Source organism: Balaenoptera physalus (genome assembly GCF_965194825.1).
Source record: "Balaenoptera physalus genome assembly, chromosome: 18".
Taxonomy (NCBI): Eukaryota; Metazoa; Chordata; class Mammalia; order Artiodactyla; family Balaenopteridae; genus Balaenoptera; species Balaenoptera physalus.
The window spans coordinates 39,676,973-39,698,376 of record NC_138899.1 but is presented as its reverse complement, the minus strand read 5'-3'; the positions used below and the strand labels follow the sequence as shown (position 1 = coordinate 39,698,376).

The following is a 21,404-nucleotide window of genomic DNA, read 5'->3' as shown; positions in this document are numbered from 1 at the left end:
CATTGTAATAAAAAGAATAAAATACCTAGGAATAAACCTACCTAGGGAGACAAAAGACCTGTATGCAGAAAACTATAAGACATTGATGAAAGAAATTAAAAATGATGCACACAAATGGAGAGATATACCATATTCTTGGATTGGAAGAATCAATATTGTGAAAATAACTATACTACCCAAAGCCATCTACAGATTCAATGCAATCCCTATCAAATTACCAATACCATTTTTTACAGAACTAGAACAAAAAATCTTAAAATTTGTATGGAGACACAAAAGACCCCGAATAGCCAAAGCAGTATTGAGCGAAGAAAAGGGAGCTGGAGGAATCAGACTCCCTGACTTCAGACTATACTACAAAGCTACAGTAATCAAGACAGTATAGTACTGGCACAAAAACAGAGATATATATCAGTGGAACAGGATAGAAAGCCTAGAGATAAACCCATGCACCTATGGTCAACTACTCTATGACAAAGGAGGCAAGGATATACAATGGAGAAAAGACAGTCTCTTCAATAAGTGGTGCTGGGAAAACTGGACAGCTACATGTAAAAGAATGAAATTAGAACACTCCCTAACACCATACACAAAAATAAACTCAAAATGGATTAGAGACCTGAATGTAAGACTGGACACTATAAAACTCTTAGAGGAAAACATAGGAAGAACACACTTTGACATAAATCATAGCAAGATCTTTTTTGATCCACCTCCTAAAGTAATGGAAATAAAAACAAAAATAAACAAATGAGACCTAATGAAACTTAAAAGCTTCTGCACAGCAAAGGAAACCATAAACAAGATGAAAAGACAACGCTCAGAATGGGAGAAAATATTTACAAACGAATCAACAGACAAAGGATTGATCTCCAAAATATATAAACAGCTCATGCAGCTCAATATTAAAAAAACAAACAACCCAATCCAAAAATGGGCAGAAGACGTAAACAGACATATCTCCAAAGAAGACATACAGATGGCCAAGAAGCACATGAAAAGCTACTCAGCATCACTAATTATTAGAGAAATGCCAATCAAAACTACAATGAGGTATCACCACACACCAGTTAGAATGGGCATCATCAGAAAATCTACACACAACAAATGCTGGAGAGGGTGTGGAGAAAAGGGCACCCTCTTTCACTGCTGGTGGGAATGTAAATTAATACAGCCACTATGGAGAACAGTATGGACGTTCCTTAAAAAACTAAAAATAGAATTACCATATGACCCAGCAATCCCACTACTGGGCATATACCCAGAGAAAACCATAATTCAAAAAGACACATGCACCCCATATTCATTGCAGCACTATTTACAATAGCCAGGTCATGGAAGCAACCTAAATGCCCATTGACAGATGAATGGATAAAGAAGATGTGGTACATATATACAATGTAATATTACTCAGCCATAAAAAGGAACAAAATCGGGTCATTTGTAGAGATGTGGATGGATCTAGAGACTGTCATACAGAGTGAAGTAAGTCAGAAAGAGAAAAACAAATATCGTATATTAACGCATATATGTGGAACCTAGAAAAATGGTACAGATGAACCAGTTTGCAGGGCAGAAGTGGAGACACAGGTGTAGAGAACAAACGTATGGACACCAAGGGGGGAAAGCGCCGGGGTTGGGGGTGGTGGTGTGGTGAATTGGGAGAATAGGATTGACATATATACACTGATTCGTATAAAATGGATGACTAATAAGAACCTGCTGTATAAAAAAATAAATAAAATAAAATTCAAAAATTCAGAAAAAAAAGGATGGCACACATCAAAGTCAATTTGCTAATTGGTTTTAGTTGTTTTCCAACAACTATGAATGCTACCTAGTTATTCCAGCACAAATACTAGAGGAAACAGACTGAACACTTGGCATCCAGATATCAGCAAAAAATTTTTAAAAATACAGTGTTACAATGGTTTTCACTATGCAGATATTAATATATATTTCTTGTTTGTGCCAGTGTTTCATTTATGACCTAATATCAGTCTTTTCACTTTCTGGGATTTTTTAACAATCACTCTAAGTTTCCAAATTCTCACTTTCCCTGTATGCAACACTTTTTTACAATCACTACAAACACTGTAAAATGTTTCCAAATGAAAATAATTAAAATGAAATTTCCTTAGCAAGATGATCTTCTAACGGAGGAACAATAACAACATTTCAAGGATATAATATTTCTACCGAAATGTGTTAACTGATTATAAATATTAATCATTTATAGGTGATTAGTGACCATTATTAAATATACCTGCCTGTTTTTTTTTTTCCTTAAATATGTTTATTTTTTACAGGACTTGGATTTCACAGAAATCTAAATCACTATATTCAGGTAAAAATACTTCTGATCAAAGTATAAATGGTAATTTTGACAACATGAAACTTATAGAAACAATTAACATATAAATGGAGAGTTCTCTATTTGTGCATTCAAACTACAGACATTATGCATATTCACCTCTGGTTTAAGCATATTAATATATTTACTTTGTTTACTAGTTAAGCATAGTACTTCAAAAATTTCATAAATCTAATGTTAACTGCATACATCTGTTGATAGTGCAAAGAAAGAGAGTTAAGACATATTTTAGGGTAAGAAAACACAAAGATATTTACGTTGGGCTATCAGAAAAGGTAAAAAAAAAAACAGTAAATATAAATGGAATCCACTATGCATTATTTCCTCATGCCTATCTCCACCCTGTTTCATCCTCCCCCCCAAAAAGTGCTTCAAAACCACTAATCCAACCACTAACTCAGCACAGGAATTCTCCTTTTCACCTATCCCAGTCCAACAAATTAATAACAGGGTGTTTCATGTTACCCGAATCAGGTGTTGATGATGTGATGGAAATAAACAGATTTAAGATGATATGATCAACAGTTTTTCAGAGCTTTTGCCTTCTTATTCTTCTTTTAATTTAAATGTATAGCTTGTAGTAAAATGGTTATGGATTTTTAGAGGATTCTAAAAAGTAAAATTAAGAGAAGGCAGTCAGACATATCATAATAGAGTTAAAAGGGTTCAGTTACATTTTAATTCTAACAGTGGTTTCAAATATAACCTGTCTGGTAGGGTTTAATAGAAAACAAAATCAAGTTGAGAACTATGGGGAATAATATGTCAATCTTGAGAGAAAGCATGGCATGTGAAAGTCTTTGGTGGACAGGCACTTAAATTGTTTAATGTAGCAAAGGAAATGTTAATGTTACAACTGTATTTTCTATTTTGTTCTAAGAAACATGTCTGATAAAGAAAGAGAAGAAAAGATATCTTTTAACTAGACTCAAAAATGTTGGTAATAAATCAGTTTAATGGCCCATAAGATTCTTCTCTTATACATGTATAAGTTATATGTTTTTGCAACAATGTTGCATATTATCATTAGTCCAAAACAGCACTGCATCTGCACTGTTCAAGAAATAATACTATGCATTTTTCTAATATATTTATTTCCCAAAATTATAACTTACTACTATTTTATGAAACTGACATTAAATCTTCTATCTCAATAGAAAATCTTGTGAAATGTATCCTCCTCTCCATTACTAAAGGTTGTTTTTTTGGTTTATTTTTTGAAAGTCAGATATTATATCTTTAACTCCTTTGCATTTCCACTCTACTCCATGAAGTCCCTAACATATAATGAATATGCCTTAGTTTTTTGGGGGTGAAATGATGAATTAAGTTTGAGTTGAATGAATGTTTTATACCACCAAAGAATAAAGACCGGGCTTACTAAATATAACTTTAAAACATAATGTTTTATTTCATTGTACTTACACAGCATAACCTTACTAGTAGTAGTAAAATTATTTGTAATTATTTTTCAATCAGATTAACCTGATATAGATTAATTACACTGTAGTCTCTACTTAGCAAGTGGGTTCCAAAAATTATGGTGTCATAGAAATATGCCAGTAGTGATTGGCAGAAATGGAGAGTTACTTCATTCTGAATTAATGACAAAATTGAGTGGTCCCCAACACCATTGTGCAGGTGTTCATGGCAACATTATTAACATTAATTTATTGGGAATAAAACACCAGAGAGAGAGATCTGTCAAACAGGCCAAGTTATTCAGCTATCCCACTAAACATCAGATTTGCTACATGATGTCACAGTTTCTCTGTTCTTCAACTCAAGTAGTAATGGCAAGATAGTTTACCTGCATTTGTATTAATTCTTAAGTGTTTTACTTTCTCCCCCCCCCAAAATCATAACTTGTCAATTTAATGGTCCCTGAGACACAAAAAGCAAGTCTGTAATTAATACTCAGTATTGAAATAACCATTTACATTTTGCACTCTAAGGATTATGTACTACTTTGGAGAAATGGTTTTCATGGATGTACTTGTTTAAAAAACAGACAAATAAACAAACAAAAACTCCTCAGACACAAAGCATTGCTTCTTACTCCCCCCACCCCTCCTGCCGACTATACACTATTGCCAGTTACAAGACTTTCTTCTCCAGCCAACCAATTAAGCAACAAAAGTCCTCACCTTTTGAATGATTTCTATTCATCCCCCAGATATATCTCAAAAGTTATTTTCAGTGTGAATTTCCCATAAAATTACAGAGAGTTAACTATTTCTTCCTTTGAGCTTCCCAGTTAGGTTTACTGACAAAACCACCTTTATTGTAATTATTTCTTTTGTAATTTTGACTGGGAGCTTCTCAAAGGCTGTTTCATTTTCACCTCTGTCTCCAGAGCCTACTATGTGCCTGATGCATAGTTGCACCAATTATTTGATGAATAAATAACTGAATGAATTCAATTGATATAAACAGGGTTCTTTCCCCCAAGCTGATATTGCACAGTTTTTAAAAGTCAGCCTCCTATTATCTAGATGCCAGTCAAATTCCTTGGATTAAGTATCTCAGGAGAGGATGATTATTGCAAATGTATTTTCAAAGAGCCTTCTATTATAGGATTTCATTAATTTATAGTTGTCTTGATTTTTGCCTATGACCACTCAAAGTTAAGATATATTTCCTTTAAATAATTGTGCTTGCCAACACAATGAATTCTTCTAGACTAAAAGGATTGGGAGATATATCATCTATATTTATGAAACTCTGAGATGTGTGACTACCTTTACACTCATATAAATTATATTTCCTACTCACTGGAAATAGAATTAGTCTATTTGGATAATGATTTTCCCTTCAGTGAACTGATTTTAGCTTTTTCATTTATTGGATTAATATAGATTTCACAGTGACTGTTACCAAGGTTCAAAGATAGTCAATGTGGTATTTATGATTTTATCAAGTTTTTTTCCTTATAATTCCCACCACAACCACTTCACTGGACTTTTCAGTAATAGTTAATGGTATTATGTGGTGACTTTAAAGACTTAAAGGTTTTTATTTTTGACTGTGAGAAGTTTACATAGTTTTCTGTTAAGCTTCTTTTTTCAAGAATTAAAATAATAATGTTTATGCCTTTGATTCAAGCGTTGTGATTTAATATTCACAAGTCAATAAGAAAAAATTTTAAAAGTTCCTTGTAATCTGAGGGCAGACATTACATTTTATATGATACAGTTATTTATACTACTGGATATCATGAATACTTGTTTCAAACTCCTGTTAACCAACATCTATTTTCACAAACATGTAATCATACAAGTCCCTTGGAAAAAAGAAGCTATTCTTCATAAATATGTAAAGATGCAGCCTCTCAGAGAGTAAAGCCTACATATTCATTCAGATCACATTTTCAAGAAATGAAATTAGTAACAACCAATATAAATATTCTGTATTAAATTAGCCATATTTTATCATGCCTTCAATTATTCCAAAACAGATTATGATGTACAATTTTCCCTTAAATTATGTGTGCAAACATTATGTTCTGCAAACAATTCCTTATCATATTTCTTCTTCACACTCTTAAAACATACATTTGTAAAATCATTATAGTAACAGAAAATCATGCAAAAAGTAAACTCTACTTATTTTTAAATAAAATCACTGGATTAAGAACTTATCCATTTCAAATTTTAGCAGCTAATTTTGATCTTTATAATGTATTTTAAAGTACCATCTTGGGGCCCTTTTACCATCCTGTATTCCCCAACATCCAGCTTGCTCCCCTGTCCCAAACTCTGTTTTAAAATAATTAAGTCCAATGTGAAAGATCTTTGAAGAAATGTAACCTTTTTCTTAATATTGGATGCATATAGGAATTGATTCATGAAAAGTAATTTCTAAAAATAAATGAAGAAATATGTTCTGCCATATGTAAAAATCAAGTTCTGAGTCAGGGTTTAAGGGCGAATATATGAAACTATAACAAATCTCAAAAAAAATGTTTAATTTTCTAAGACTTTCAAAGATATAATTTTTACCAAATGGCTTTAAGATTTAATCATAAATTCTAAATTCTAAATTCATTTAAACATCATCCTCCTTGGATATGAAACAGGGTCCAAAAAGAGGCTTAAAAACTTGATGTTTATGTGTGCTCTCAGGTGGACCAAATTTAGTTGGTAAAGAGATTCCAATTCCCTTCACTAGTTAGAGGGACTAAACGTAATATCAGATAAGCAGAGCCATATTGATCTGCTTTTGCTTCCTAGAAGCTAATCTTACAGTTTCATGTAGATTCAAAAAAGTAGTTGATGACTTTAGTCATGAAAGTTCTTCTCATAGCAATCTTTATCTCAATTAAAAATTATTTGATAAAGCTTTCATTAGAATTATATACAGACATACATGTCTATTTAATTAAAATGACGTCTCCTTAATATTGTCTTTCCTGGAAGAAAACGTTGCCCTCCCCCCCACACACATAAAATCTTTTCAGAATCACAGATTTTTCATACAGAGAGAGAGAATCAGAAAAGAGACAGAGAGATAACTTCAAGGCACAAGACTACATCTCAGTATGTTTGTTTAGATCATTTTCCACTGGGAAAAAAAACATGCTCATATTCAATCAATGTCTAAAAGGCACATATTTATGTTTGTTTCGAAATACGAATACACAAGAGAATACATTTCCCCAGTGATATAATATAATTGCCTCTCCACTTAAATTCTGTGGACAAGTGGCAAGCATGGCAAACTAAATCTGAGTTAGTTCTGATATGAGGGATCAATTAGGGCCATGGGTCTGTTTTCTGGCTCTCATCTTTTTATTCACTCTGACCCAAAATTAGAAGTCACCCTGTAACCTTATAATTAGATCACATCCTCTGGTAGATCTCCTGAATAAATAAGAATTCCTGGGGGAAAGATCAACCAGAAAGAAATGGGACACTTAGTAGTTGTCTAAAAGTCTAAGCAAAACCATCCCACCCGCAACATTGTTTCATAGCCAGGACATTTTTTACAGTGTCCCACTGTCTCATGCTAGGGAATAGATGGGATCTGCATTATGAGGGTAGAAACTGTTACCGTGGAGAACTGGGACTAGCTTTCCAAGTCATTAAGGCATTCACACCTTCATTTATCTTATACCCTTGGCTGCCTTTTCTTTGTTTTTCCTTTCAAGGCTTCCCATACCATTACTTAAACTAGTATTTATCCCTATTAAGTGGAGGCTAGAGAATATCAAGGTATTTTTCCTAGCTCTATGCCTTCTGTCCCAATCCAGCATGTTGCTATTAGGAGAAGATCAAATGGGAAAACAGCTACAGTTTGGGGTCTACAGTCTTTCCAGAAAATAAACTCAAATGACAGCCTTATATTTTACTAGCACAGTCATTATAAATCAGCATGTAAATATGTTATGTTACCAGTATCGTCTCTTACTGTAACAGCGATCTGTAACTGGTTAATTCTTTTTTACCTTATTTCAGCAGAACGCTGTAATATGATACACTGTCACTAGTAAAATGACAAAAAATAACATCCAATAACAACCAACAATTTTATGAGCAAGTATTTTGCCACAATAAGTGATCAGAGCCTATTTAAAATTTTAGATCCTGCTTATGAACTGCCTGCTGACAAGCTGTGTAATTATAAATAACATTCGTCATGTTAACGTCTTGAGAGTTCCTAATGAAAGTTGTGCAATGTAACTAGGAGGCTCCAAATACTTTTAAACTCTACAAATGTTCTGTCTGTTTTATCATTTTCTTCAGCGAACAGGTACATTTTTAAGGCACCAAAGTGTCAACAAGTGTATCTAATAGAGGCTTGAGCTTCAGTGATTTCATAAAAGAGGAACTTGCCAACAAATTTAGGAAACTCACATTACATATTCAGGTTAGATTCACAAATTCAATGTTGCATGGCAAGAAGTCTATGCTCATTTCTTGGTATCATGAATTGCAATTTTTCCCCCAATTCAGAGAACCAAACCTAAACCTTCATAAATGAATGAACAACTGAAAGGTAGCTCATATCTTAGAAGTCTTAGAGAAGGAATTTATCATGTATTTAGTTTAAAGGGCTCAGTTTATGTCAGCCATGAAAGCGATCTATGCCCAATCTGCCCTGATATGGAGTCAGGTTGCTCAAAATAAATCTGATGTGCAACTTATAGTAAAAATACACTTCAGTCTCTTCATACACACACACACACACACACACACAAACACACACAAGTTTGAGTTTTTTAGTTTACATGGTAACTTCTGAGGAGAAAACAATATATTAACCGACACACTTGGAACCTTCTCAAAACCTGCTGCTATGTAAAGCTAGGAATTAGAAAGAGATTTTGAATCACTGAGGACAGAGAAATTTGTCTTGCTAGTTTGTATTACCTGAGTACTACAGTAACATATGTTAGATATCAAATATAATTTTGTCAAATGAAACTGACTTGAAATGCTGAGATTAAGTACTCACTGTAGAAAAACATATGCTTTCTCAAGGTAAACAATATTATTTCAGTTAATATTTGAGGAAATCATTTGTTAAGCCAATTTAGACATATATCTAAGGTAATAGTATTAAATACATATATTTTACTAATAGAATAAAAAGTAACAGTACAAAAAATTGTTATTCATGACATTTTTGAAAATTACTTAGCTATGTCATTATTGTCAAAATATATATTAAATTAATTTTAGAAATGTTTATATGGTTGGCTGGATATGTAATTCTGGTCATGTCTTTTATAATAAACCCCAAATCCACTTTTGCACTCACTGAATTAAAAGTAATAATAACATCATGTATTGTTTTCTCCCCACAACAAACTAACTCATTATTTCTTAAACTGTCCCTCTGAGTTTGTCTGCAGTGCAATTTTCTGTTATTCCTTAAATTTAAAAGAGTTGCTTGCCTCTGGAACTGAAAATGTTAAGGTCTGCAGAGCACAAAGTGAAGCAGGGATGGGTCAGTGTGTTAAACATATTCTCCTTGGCAGTCTACACTTCTGGGTGTGAATTGCACACTTTCATAACTTATGGAGATAAAATGGGTCAACGTTACTTCATGTTCAGCTATAAAAATTACTATGAAAGTCACATCTCTGTTCTGAATTGCCCACCCACAAACCTAGGAGAAGCCTCCCTATCTCTGCAGGCAACACTTTGCTCTTTTCAAATGAGCAGAGTAGGGTAAAAATATGGGCATTGCGTCTTTCCTAAGGTAGGACTTTAAAAATCCACTGGAAAAGGAATAATTGATTTATCTCTTGTGCAAACAACATTTATTACCTTGATAACTCTCTAAACCTTGGATGTTTTTCAGATGCAAATTAAAACACTACCACACACCTTCACTTTTATTGTTTTCTGTATATTTCACTGGACTTGTTGTGTGACCTTGAGTCCAGCTCAGGGAGGATTTGGACTTCTTTGTTCCAAGTGTAAATTTCTTTCTAGTCTTAAAATGATATAATTCTTATTTGTTGATGTTTAAGATTCTAGATCTAAACAATTGTTCTTCCAAATAAATCTGCACACAGATGATAGAAAAGTCAGACTATAAAGGACATTTCATGTCTGCAAATAGCCAATTGTCCACTCAGACAAGACAAGTAATGATTTATGTTGTAAGAATATTAATGATTTATGTTTTAAGACTAGGAAGACCTGTATCCAGATCCATGGGCACAGCACCACTGCTAATTCCTTTTATGTAAAGAGCTGACTTGGCACAGTATCATCTACGCTCTGCAAGGAGAGAAGCTGGCACAGGGGTCAAAGGAGATGATGTATGGCTGGGAACAGAAATGCAACAATATTGAAAATAATGCAAAGTATGGACACGTTGACGGACATAGGAGATTCGTGCCATTGGGGAAGGCCAGCAGGTATCCAAAGTAGCTTTTGGCTAAGACTGGTCATTAACACATAATTAATGCTGAAAAAATAATTATTGAAGGAGTGGATAACTTTAAAGGTATATCATGCATGCCACATAAATCAATAAAGCAAGTATGCACAAATTATAGACCTACTATGGGTAGGTGGAGGAGAATGGATCTAGGTTAACTGAAGGTAAGGGCATGTTTCTAGAGGTGACTCACGTCTCTTAAATGAAGAGTACACTAAGTTATTGGTAGCAGGACTGACGCTCATTTGTCTCTGATGGCTACTGGTTAGTTAAGAAAGCTTTACTGACTAGGAGAGAAGGGAGAGGATGAGGCAGGAAATGAATCTGTCAAGTTTGTTAAGGGCTAACTGGTGCAAGGCTAAGCACTTCACATTATGCTGTGGCTGATAAGAGAAATAGATGGGTACAAAGCTGAGGGAATAAAACACTATTTCATGTGGTAGGAATGTGGAAGGTGACTCAGTGAGCTGGAATTTCATGGCAGGGGGTCAAGTTAGAAAACTACTGTGATTATCCAGACAGAATGATGAGGATTTGATAACTTAGTGGCAGTGGAGAACCCTCTCAGATTTTCTGGGTCACTGGCTGAAACAATAAACTGTAAGGTTTACCTTTTATAGCATTTCAGTGAAACACATCTTCTTGAGTGAAGCACAGAAGAAGTTACCTTACCTTAAGAAATACTAGCATACAGATTTCCTTCTGTTAAAATTTCCTCTATCTTTTCCAGAAAGAAGTTAGTATAATATTTATTTGCATGGTGTTTACTTTACCTATTTGCTTGGGGATGGGAAGGAGAAGAAAGCCTGACTTAAAGACTGGGGATAGTAAATATTGCCATATTTTGTGACCCTTTTCTTTATAGCCAAACACAAATCACTTAAACACCAAAAATAAAACATAACAACTGACCACAACATAACTGTGTGTCCATAACAGATTAAATATTCTTATTTATGGGTGGCCCCGACATATTTGCATTCTCATTTTCTTAGTAAACTGTGGAAGAAGACTGAGAACATTCAAACTTCCATCGCATTTAAAATATATTAAGGGTTAATCATCTTTATAATGTCAACTGCCCTCTTTCTAATTTGATATTTCATTTAAATACTAAATGTTCTAATTAATATACAACTTTGAAAAATAGGCCAGAAAAAGGAATGGGATAGATGTCACTGCTTCGTCAATAAACATGTGCTACTTTTTAAGTGAATAAAAAGGACAATTATGCTCAGTAGAGGACACAGCACAGTTAATTAAATGTAGCTGTCTGACAAGCAGAACATGCAAGGAGACTATTCTATAATGAATAAAATATGCTAAATAGAAACACATTATTGTAATGTATGTCAATGATTAGGTCACGAACATATATATTTGAGTAATTTGCTGCTCTCTCAGTACGAGGGAGATTCCCAAAGTGGCAGAATTCAAGGGATTAACATATACACTACTATATATAAAATAGATAATCAACAAGGACCTACTGTATAGCACAGGGAACTCTACTCAATACTCTGTAATAGTCAATATGGGAAAAGAATCTGAAAAAGAATAGATATATGTATATGTATAATTGAATCACTTTGCTGTACACCTGAAACTAACACAACATTGTAAATCAACTATACTGCAATATAAAATTAAAAAAATTTAAAGGGAATATCCTTGCAAAAACAATATTGCTCATATACAATGTCTTTTTCTGTTCATTTGTTTGTTTGTACAGTTCTACATCTTGGGAAAGAGAAACATGATAGTTGACCTCCTATATAAGAACAGCTTCAAATGCCAATGAAACATTCAATAAAACTCTAAATTTTAATGTTGGGTCTCAAAGGACAGGGAAAAGTGAAGAATACTCCTTCCCTCTTTCCATTCAATGCACAATTAATGGATCTTCTTCAACGCTATTGATGTATTCAAGAATCTCATGCTTCCTTAAAGAGTGACCCCGTGAAAAAATAAATACCTATAGAAGGTTTGAAATAAGCAGGACTGAGCTCATACAGAACTCAGAGAATGTATTTATAAATATTTTGTATCAGCAAAATACTCTCCTTCTTGCTGGTTTATCTTAAACCAGAAAGTCACTATGCACTTGATTATTATGGAGTAAAATATGAGGTGAAAATTTGCACACTCAAAAATACAAAGAAGAAGTGCTTATATTATCTTTTCCATGATGTATTTGTATTAACTCTAAAGGCTCATTCCATTTTTGCTATTTATATATCAAACATTTTTAAATGCCCTACCAAGGGAAAAGCACTCATTAGTATAGGCTGACCCAAGTATAGATTGCAGAATGAGAACAAAAAATAAGATTTATTTCCTTGAAGATTTAAATCTATTAAGGGAGTTATATATAAACAAAAATATTTGGGGGAACTATGGGTAGGAAATCTGAGTTTGTATATACTATGTTTCTAACTAGTTTAAGTAGCATAACTGAGAAGAGGGGCTAAGGATAAGGACGTTAAGATTCAGAATTACCCTGTGAACTTGAGCAAAGTGCACATACCAAGTACTTCCTATCTCTCACAGAACATCAGAATATCAAAGGGGCCATCTAGGGGAGATAGGCAATCATTTCGATTGTCACAGAACTCAACTCCCTCTTCATTGATAGCCTTTTTACTAAAACATTAAGTTCTTCAAAGACAAGAACTTTTTCTTATTCACATTTTCTTAAATTCACATTTTTATTCCCAAGAGTCTAACAGCTCACAAAGGCATGGAAGCTTCTTTAGGGTATGTGATGAACTGACTTGATAGACTACGTGATGAACCCATGCTGAAGACTGACTTAGGGCCTACTTCACACAAACTGTTAACTGCCACTCAGTATGCCTCTAACACTGATCTCTAATGCCACAAATACTCATCAGCACCAGTCATTACAACCTGCAATGTTTGATTCCTATCTGTGATCACAAATGAATGAATGAATGAATGAGCAAAGAAACAAATAAGATCGGTGGGTCTGGGGGCAGCTCTGTTGAAGTAGAAGAAACTCTAGACTTGGAGTAAAAGAGTTTGAGTTCAGTCCCTTGCCTTCCTACATAATAATTCAACTGTGGATAGTAGTCCTTAATTCCTATAATTGTTGTAATAAATAAAATAATGTGTATGAAAGCACACATGATGAGGCCTGGCATTTCAGCTGACTAGACGACTCTAGGTTCTGAATTTGGAAGTTGAAGTCAACAAAGGGACATAAGCGACATAGGACCAAGCATGAGAAAAATAAATGAGAAGGAAATATTAATACAATAGGAAGGAAAAAAGGAGATGGGTGAATCATGGCGAATATATGTTGGTATCATTTTATGATAAGCATTACCATTTACACTTAAAAAGATAAATGTCACTGAAAATAACATGAAAATAGCCAGGCAAATGTAGATCTTCTATTAGTCTGATAACAAAACCAGAATCATTTGATGGAACAATAAGTTCAGCTTACTGAAAAAATGTTTGCCCATATCTCTGGAATCATAAACATGGTTTGAATTTAGGAAGTGTATCCACTCCAAGGAGATATCAGTGATTGATATCATGTAATCACTGATTACAATGTATTAAAGGAGTATTCAGTCCTGTTTCTAAACATAGTATTAGCAAATCATAAAAAGACTTTTAAAAAAAAACATTTTATTTTAAAATATCTTTGCAAAACTGTGTTCTATATGCTTCCTTGTTATCACTGACTGGCTAAATAGTTCTGTACTAATTACTGAACTAATTTTCCTTTCCTCTAAGTATCTTCTTTTGTTTTCCATAGAAGAGGAAAATAATTGGATGACAGTCTTCTCATACGAAGGCTTCATAGAAATTATTGGTGTGAAGTGACTACTACTACCTATACCAAACTTTAAGATCATTATTTCCTTTATGAAATAGCCAGGGGTTTTGAGAAAACAAAAATGAGATATACTCAAATTACAGAAGTAATAATGGCAATATATGTTTAGTTTCATATAATCCTAGTTATGCAAAACTGGAAAATACTCTGACCATTCGTTTTGTAGAATAGAACACTGAGATTCCAAACAGTTAAATGATCTGTCCAATGTCATATTGTACATGATAGGCAGAGTTAGGACTGATTGAAAAAAATGAGGCCACCAGAATCCTTACCCCATGCTTTAAAACAAAATCTGGCGTGAGAGGTGCAGCAAATAAGAAAATAGCTCTGTAAGATTAGATGATGCACATGAATTAAGGATAAATTTTCAGTAGAGAGTGCAGATTTTTTTGGTTACTATTTCTTGAATTATTGTTAAACAGTCAATAAATGTATTTAGAAATTCTGCTGTTGGAATGATTATGACTTGACTTTATAAATAATAGACTCAGGTTTAGATTCATATAAGTAAAGAACACAAAAAGATCTTGAAGATTTAGAGGTATTTTAATTAATTGAAGACTTAATCTATTTTTTAAAAATCTATATCCCCATTAGGTTTTCCTTACTCTCTCTTTTGTTGATTCTCACAAATACATAAAATTGAGGCATCCTCACTGAATATGAAAGAAGAAACCAGGAAAAATTTATATAATAGATCACATTTAAGTGAATTTTAAATTGAGTTCTGAAGTTAACAATATAATTTTAAATATATAAGAAAATAACATTTTGGTACCTACTAAGAAAGTTCAAAAACTAAGACCTATGCATTACTCATGTCAATCACCAGACTATAGCTAATATTTATTGAAATATATGAGTCATTTTTATTATAAATGAAATTATGATTTTCATCTACTGAATACAACAAACTTATAAAAAGAAAATAAAACAAATAACAAAAGTGATACATAGTTCATAGATGGCATGCACCTGGACAAAATAATTTTTAATTGCATACTGTGAGAATTGTTGATTAAGCTACCAAGGGATATGGTTGTACTGAATCCCACCTATCATTAAGGCAATAAGATTTTCCTGAGCTATGCAGTGGGAAAAGCCTGGAATTAGACACAGTTATAACCAAATCCGGGCACTACCACATACAATGGGAGACTCTGGACAAGTTACTATGCTTTTTGGAGCCTTGCTTTTTTTTTCCACTTATAAATATTGGGAATAATAATCCCTATCCTGCAGAGCTACAGTACTGCATAAATGAGCATGCACTTGAAGGGCCCTAGAATAGAGTCTGGCACCATAAGTGTTCAATTATTTTTCTCTCCTGAATAGTCAGCCTGGGTCTCTTCCTATGGTGTTCCACTAATCTGAACTGGACATATCCATAAGCTCACCTAAGGTGGATTGTGCCATTTCTGTTCTAGAAAGAAACTTCTGAAAGGTGTGTATTATGCCTGGGGTCGGCCTGCATCTTTCTATCTCTTGCCAGAAGCTTATTTTTGATGTTTAAGTGGTTTAGACAGGAGTGAAGATTTTCCACCTTCCCCCAGCCACCTCCCTCTTTTTTTTAAGCAGTGCTTAAAATAGGAAGCTGGGAAAATAAATTTGGTGATGTTACTGATACTTGTTTGGAATTAGAATGGAAAGTCAGAGTAAGTAAATATGAAAACACATTTGATTATTCCCTTAAGGTAGGATGTGTACCTAAGCCAAATGTTCATTTGTTCACTTTCGTCTAAGGCATATTAATAACATTTAAATTTAAAACAAACAAAACAGAATTGCAATTCCCCTATATACCTAGTCTAGAAAACAGCTTTTTGTTTAAAATAAAAAGGCAGAACAAAGCAAAAAAGAAACAAATAAACAAAGCTGGATTCTTAAGTAAAATACCACCCACAGGAAAAAAAGGAATCTGTTCATATACACAAATATTGTTAATTTGTTTAGATAAATTAAAAAAAAGTGAGTATTAGACACTGGGTTATAATTTATTGTCTTACATTTTTATTTTACGACTTTCCAGTTCAATTTAAGGGAAGAAAGCTGGGATTCATTAGGCAAAGCATGGCCAGTGCAGTCCAATGTCACTATCAGTGCTGTAACAATGTACGGGCTGCCACACTGGCTCACAGTCTACAATCACTTCCGGTCAGTGAAGCGTGTTCCTGACTTATCAATGCAAGAACTACCCGTTACCATGGATCATCTGAACAAAAATTGGGTTTAGACAAAGTATTCTATCTTCATGTTTTGGCATGAAGTCTATCCACTTTATTTCTAACAATCAGCTACATTTACAAGTTTCTTAGGATACAGGTGTGTTATCAATGCCAAAATAGAACCTGTTGATACATACAGTGAGTATCATTCCCAGGCAAGGAGGCACTATTAGTCAGAGTATAAAAATATTTTTTTAAATCCTTATAAATAAACATTAATCAAATGCAATGTATAAATAATAGATCCTATCTATACAATAAATTTCTAAGACAAAAATGTGTCATCATCATTTTTCCATAGTTAGCAGTTGTTCTCCAGTTATGGCTTTCCCTACTGAAAAGAGTCATACTATGGCCAGATAACTTTATCAATTTCTGTTTGCAGTAATGAAAATCAAGAGTGACAGACACAACCCCGTTCATATTATTAGGTTTCCAACAGAATGATATACTATTGAAATGATTGAACTTCTTGTAAATCATACTACTTGCTTAGACAAATGAAATTCCAAGCTCTTCTGCCACATAAAAACAATGGAAACAAGGAGCCTCTGTTAATTGCAAGTTTGCAAACACTTTTTGAATAGAGAACCGGGACAATAATGCAAGATACACCCATTACCTTCCTTCACTATTGCCAAGTAAAGCCAAACTCATGAAATCTCTATTCTCCAGGTAAACTGCAGTGGGCTAGTGGGCCCATTACTGGAAATGCCCAGTCTTAACAATGACTATACAACAAATATAATTTTTCAGAAAGGTGTTTGATTTCAACTTCCGAGTATAGTTTTTTTTAACTTCCGAGTATAGTTTTGGAGAGAAAAAAGGCCAGCAGGTCCCAAGACACTTTGCTCAGTGATTTTAATTGTTTTGTGCTTTAGAAGTTAAGAAGACACCACCAGAGACTGATAATGTAATCTAAAAGAATGTAATAAGGAATCTAGTCTCCCTGCAGAACTAACAGGAAAAAGGACACATCTTTCTCACACCACTTTAAATGTGCAGGGAAATCAGAAGTGTGTGAAAGCATTTCATAGACCTAATGCAGTGATATGCCTATGTGGAAATGCATCCTACTGGTTTAATCTTAGCACTGCTTGAGTCTTGAAACATACCCATGCAAGGGTGCAGAGAAATGCATAGTAATTGCCTTCAAACAAATACAATTTATAGAATGAAAACTGGCTTTTGAAATCACTTCAGACTTTTTATACCACCTAAGGCCCCAGATAATATCTTTCTGTTTGCCTTCCCACATGTCTACCTAGCTAACTCTTACTCTACCTTCTAGATTTGTATCACTTCGCCTCTATTCCTGTGTGACTCCCCCCAGGTCCTTGGACTGGGCTTCCTTACCATCTGGGTTTCTGAGCATCCTGTCTATGCCCCTGTTCTTATCACTTATCAATTATGGCAAAAGCTGTTAGTTTCCTATTCCACAAGAATGATCCCTCCCTTCCTAGCAGAACTGGCATATTTTTCACAATGTCAACGTGCTCAGCCTAGAAGGGGACTGAGAGGTATAAGCTAATTATTCAAATCTTTTAGTTTTTCCACCTGATATTCACTTTCTACGTTTTGCTTGCCCTAGGGGATTGCCATGTGACACACTTCTAGGCAGGGAGTCATTAGGTAGGAGAAGTCTGTTGGAGGGTTTCCAAGGAAATCTATTCTTCTGGTTTTAAAAAATTAATAAATAAATTATCTCTCTTTTTTACAGACTACATTCTGCCTTAGAAGACAGAGTTAATATGTGGAACTTGAATCTAGTGCAGCCATATTGAAACCAACAAGAGGAAAAAAAAGGTGACAGAGTTGAAAAACAGAAAACATTCAGCCCTTCATGACATAAACTGCTATTAAACCAATTCTGAAACTGAGTATAATCAACTTTCTTGTTAAGTAAACAAGAAATGTCTTTATGGTTTAGAGAAATCTGACTTATTTTATTTGCATATATTTCTTTAATAAGAGAAACACTGAACTTAAAAGCTTACATAAGAATATGTTCATTAACATACCTAATATCTATGTTATTGTCATTAAAATGTATTATTACTGGTTACATAAAGTAAATATCAATATAACTTAGATTAAAGATTTATATCCATCCTCCTAATTTAAGACTTTGAATTATAATGATCACAATCTGATTGTTGATTGACCTGGATCTTTGATTTATTAAATCATCTTAATGGATGCAGCAGGGATGCCACTATTAAATGTGTAATATGCTAAACTTACCTCTGCTGAAAAATTCTGTTTCTCAGCATTTTAAACTGAAATAATGTTAACTGTTAGCTTAGTCATGCAAAATGCACTTAACATAATAGTAAACAATGAAAAATAGAAGTTGTTTATCACATGGATACAATGACAGAGGTAATAAGCAAAAAGTTAATCTACATTCTGCCCTTATGTGTTTTAAATCAGCTTTCCAAATTGATTACTTATTTTTAAATAAATAATTGTTCATTTAAATAAATAATTAAATAAATTATTTATTTTTGTCAAAATGTGCTGGCAGTTGACTAAAATCATACTACTACTAATACCCTTTAATGAAATAAACACAAATGTCTCTTTCTCTAAATACTGTTTAACTAACAAAGCACTCTGTCCTCAGGCAAGAAAGCTTCTAGAGATATAACAGGTGTATTAAAGAATGAAAAACGCTCAAGAAATACTGGTAACTTTTAAGAGAAACTATCATAGAAAAGGCGGATAAAACCACTTCAGCTTAAGGTGTAAACTTGTAATTTCAACAAGTGTGAGAAATAAACAAAATATACTTGCAACTTTACACAAACTATATATAGTTTATAGTTATCATTGAGACTTGGTAATACACTACCTGGACTGGACTGTAGCAGCAGTTCTCAAATATTTTGGTCTCAGGAGCTCTTTTCACTCAAAAAATCTGAGGACCCTAAAGAGCTTTTGCTTATGTGTGTGTATATCTATCAATATTTACTATGTTAAAATTAAACAGAAAAATTTTAAACACAAGAATACCAAGTTCACCTCCGATTAGTGATCAGAACAATGAAGCCATCACATGTGATGCAGTCTTCGGCAAACTCCTCTCTACAGATGACAGAATGATGGTGGTAAAGGCAAAGAATGTCTCAGTCTTATTGTGAAACAGTTTTGACCTTCCAGACCCCCAGGAGTCCCCAGCCCTTACTTTGATAACCATTGGACCACAGTAATAGGAGAGAAAATTGGAGTAAGATGAATAGACTCAAGTTGCTGGGAAAGACACTGTTTTTCAGGCAAGTATACAAAGGGAACAATTGATTGGACAAAGAAAGATAGAGACAGATATTCTAGCAAAAAGCCTGCAACATGGAAAATGCCTTTTCTAATTCGGTTTGTGGCTGGCAGTGCTTATGGGACGGGTACATTAACTATCATGAAAACTGCTAGATGACTCAGTTATCTAAAATAGACTTTAAGACTTGCCTTGAAGTCAAATTTTATCTGACAGAAAGTAGAAATAAATAGAGCACTGCTTACTCCTAGCTTAATTCTGATAAACAGGGAAAAACTGATGTTTGTTTATGTGTAAATGACAGAAATCCTCGAAAGACATGGGCTGCTCATATTTTAAATAATAAAATAAACTACTGTCAGATGGGAATTTTAGATGAGCAGAGTCCAACATTCCTAAGAATAGAAACAGTTTTACTGCCAGAATTTTTGAAAAGTAGGACTAATAAGGGAGGGAGGAGACCCTAAAAACAAAAATATACTAGTATAACTGTATAGAAAGCTAATGAAGAAGAAGGGAGGCAAGACTCTTAAAAAATTAGATTCAGAAAGAGATTGATGACCTCAGAACTGTGAGTAAATAATTAAGTTAAAAAAAAAAAAAAAGAATGAAACAAGCAAGAAAAGAGGGATAGTGGGAAGGAAAAGAAAGTAAATGAAATTATGGGTCAGGGCATGAATCATTAAGTTTAAACACATCACTGAGATGCATAGTGTAATTGTAAACTGTATAATTGGCATATGCTGTTTTAATAGGTTTCTTTTTTGAAACTAATGAATCTTTTAATTTTTTTACTTGCATCTCTCTCTTCAATGACTTTTGCTTTGCTACTTTGAGTCTATTTAAGTTTTTATCAGATTAAGATATATTTTCTGTCAATTATGAGTTTTATACGAATTTTAGAATAAATTGTGGAAACTTTCCCGTTTATAACTACAATACTGTAAAACCAGATTGATAGTCCATCTTCCTTCCATTTATTTATAGCTTGCATGTTATTTAAATGTTATAACAGAAAAAGATGTTTTAAAAGCAATCAACTATCACAGGTATCACAGACACCTGGTAAAGATGAACAAGAAATTTTCAGCAAATTCACTGATCCTAAAACTCAATAAAATTGGAAGGAAATCATAATAGGTATTTTCTGTCTCATTTCTACTTGCTGTATTTTTTTTTTCCTTTCTTTCTTCCCCACACCTGGATTCAATCGCCTACTACACACTCTGCTTATCATCACTTCTCTTTATTCCTTTATAAATGATTTTACCTAGCAGTCAGTTTCTAAGATGTTGGTTGCAATAAGAAACTACAGCAAATAACTGGTGGTTTCCATGATAGCAAAATTTGCATTACAGCTTATAAATGCCTCTTCCTTTGCAGAGATACTTAGCTGGACTGAACAAACCATTTTACACAGCACATTTCCTCCCGAATGCATAGGTTGTGTATCTGGGCACTGACCGAAGGATTTGCAGGAGAAAATAAAATGTTTTTATCCACAGATCCTCTGAATGGAAAATAGATTATTTAAATGTTATAAGGAGAAGGTGCCAGTTATTCATCTCTGTTGGTCTGAAGGAGCAAAGAAAGGTGGAGGTTGTCACTACACAGCTGCAGCAGGTGACTGAATACAAACTGAAAGTGTGTTAATAATGTAGTGACATTACTCTGACCTTAAGGGGGAAATGTTTGTGTGTACATATATCAAGGCAAAGAGTGTTTCTCCCTTTTGTGCTCACTACTTTCTTAATCTAACAC

The 21,404-nt window shown here is 33.7% G+C and overlaps 1 protein-coding gene and 1 long non-coding RNA gene across 6 annotated transcripts in view; one reads left to right on the top strand and one right to left on the bottom strand.

The window, feature by feature from the left end:
* Positions 1–19,791, top strand: part of LOC309647512 — a 34,030-nt gene extending 14,239 nt beyond the window's left edge. Inside the window, exon 2 of the long non-coding RNA XR_014256101.1 lies at positions 18,090–19,791. This is a non-coding gene — a long non-coding RNA (uncharacterized lncRNA). The remainder of the gene's footprint in view (positions 1–18,089) is intronic.
* Positions 1–21,404, bottom strand: part of PCDH9 (protocadherin 9) — a 973,394-nt gene that overhangs the window by 95,189 nt on the left and 856,801 nt on the right. The window lies entirely within an intron of this gene.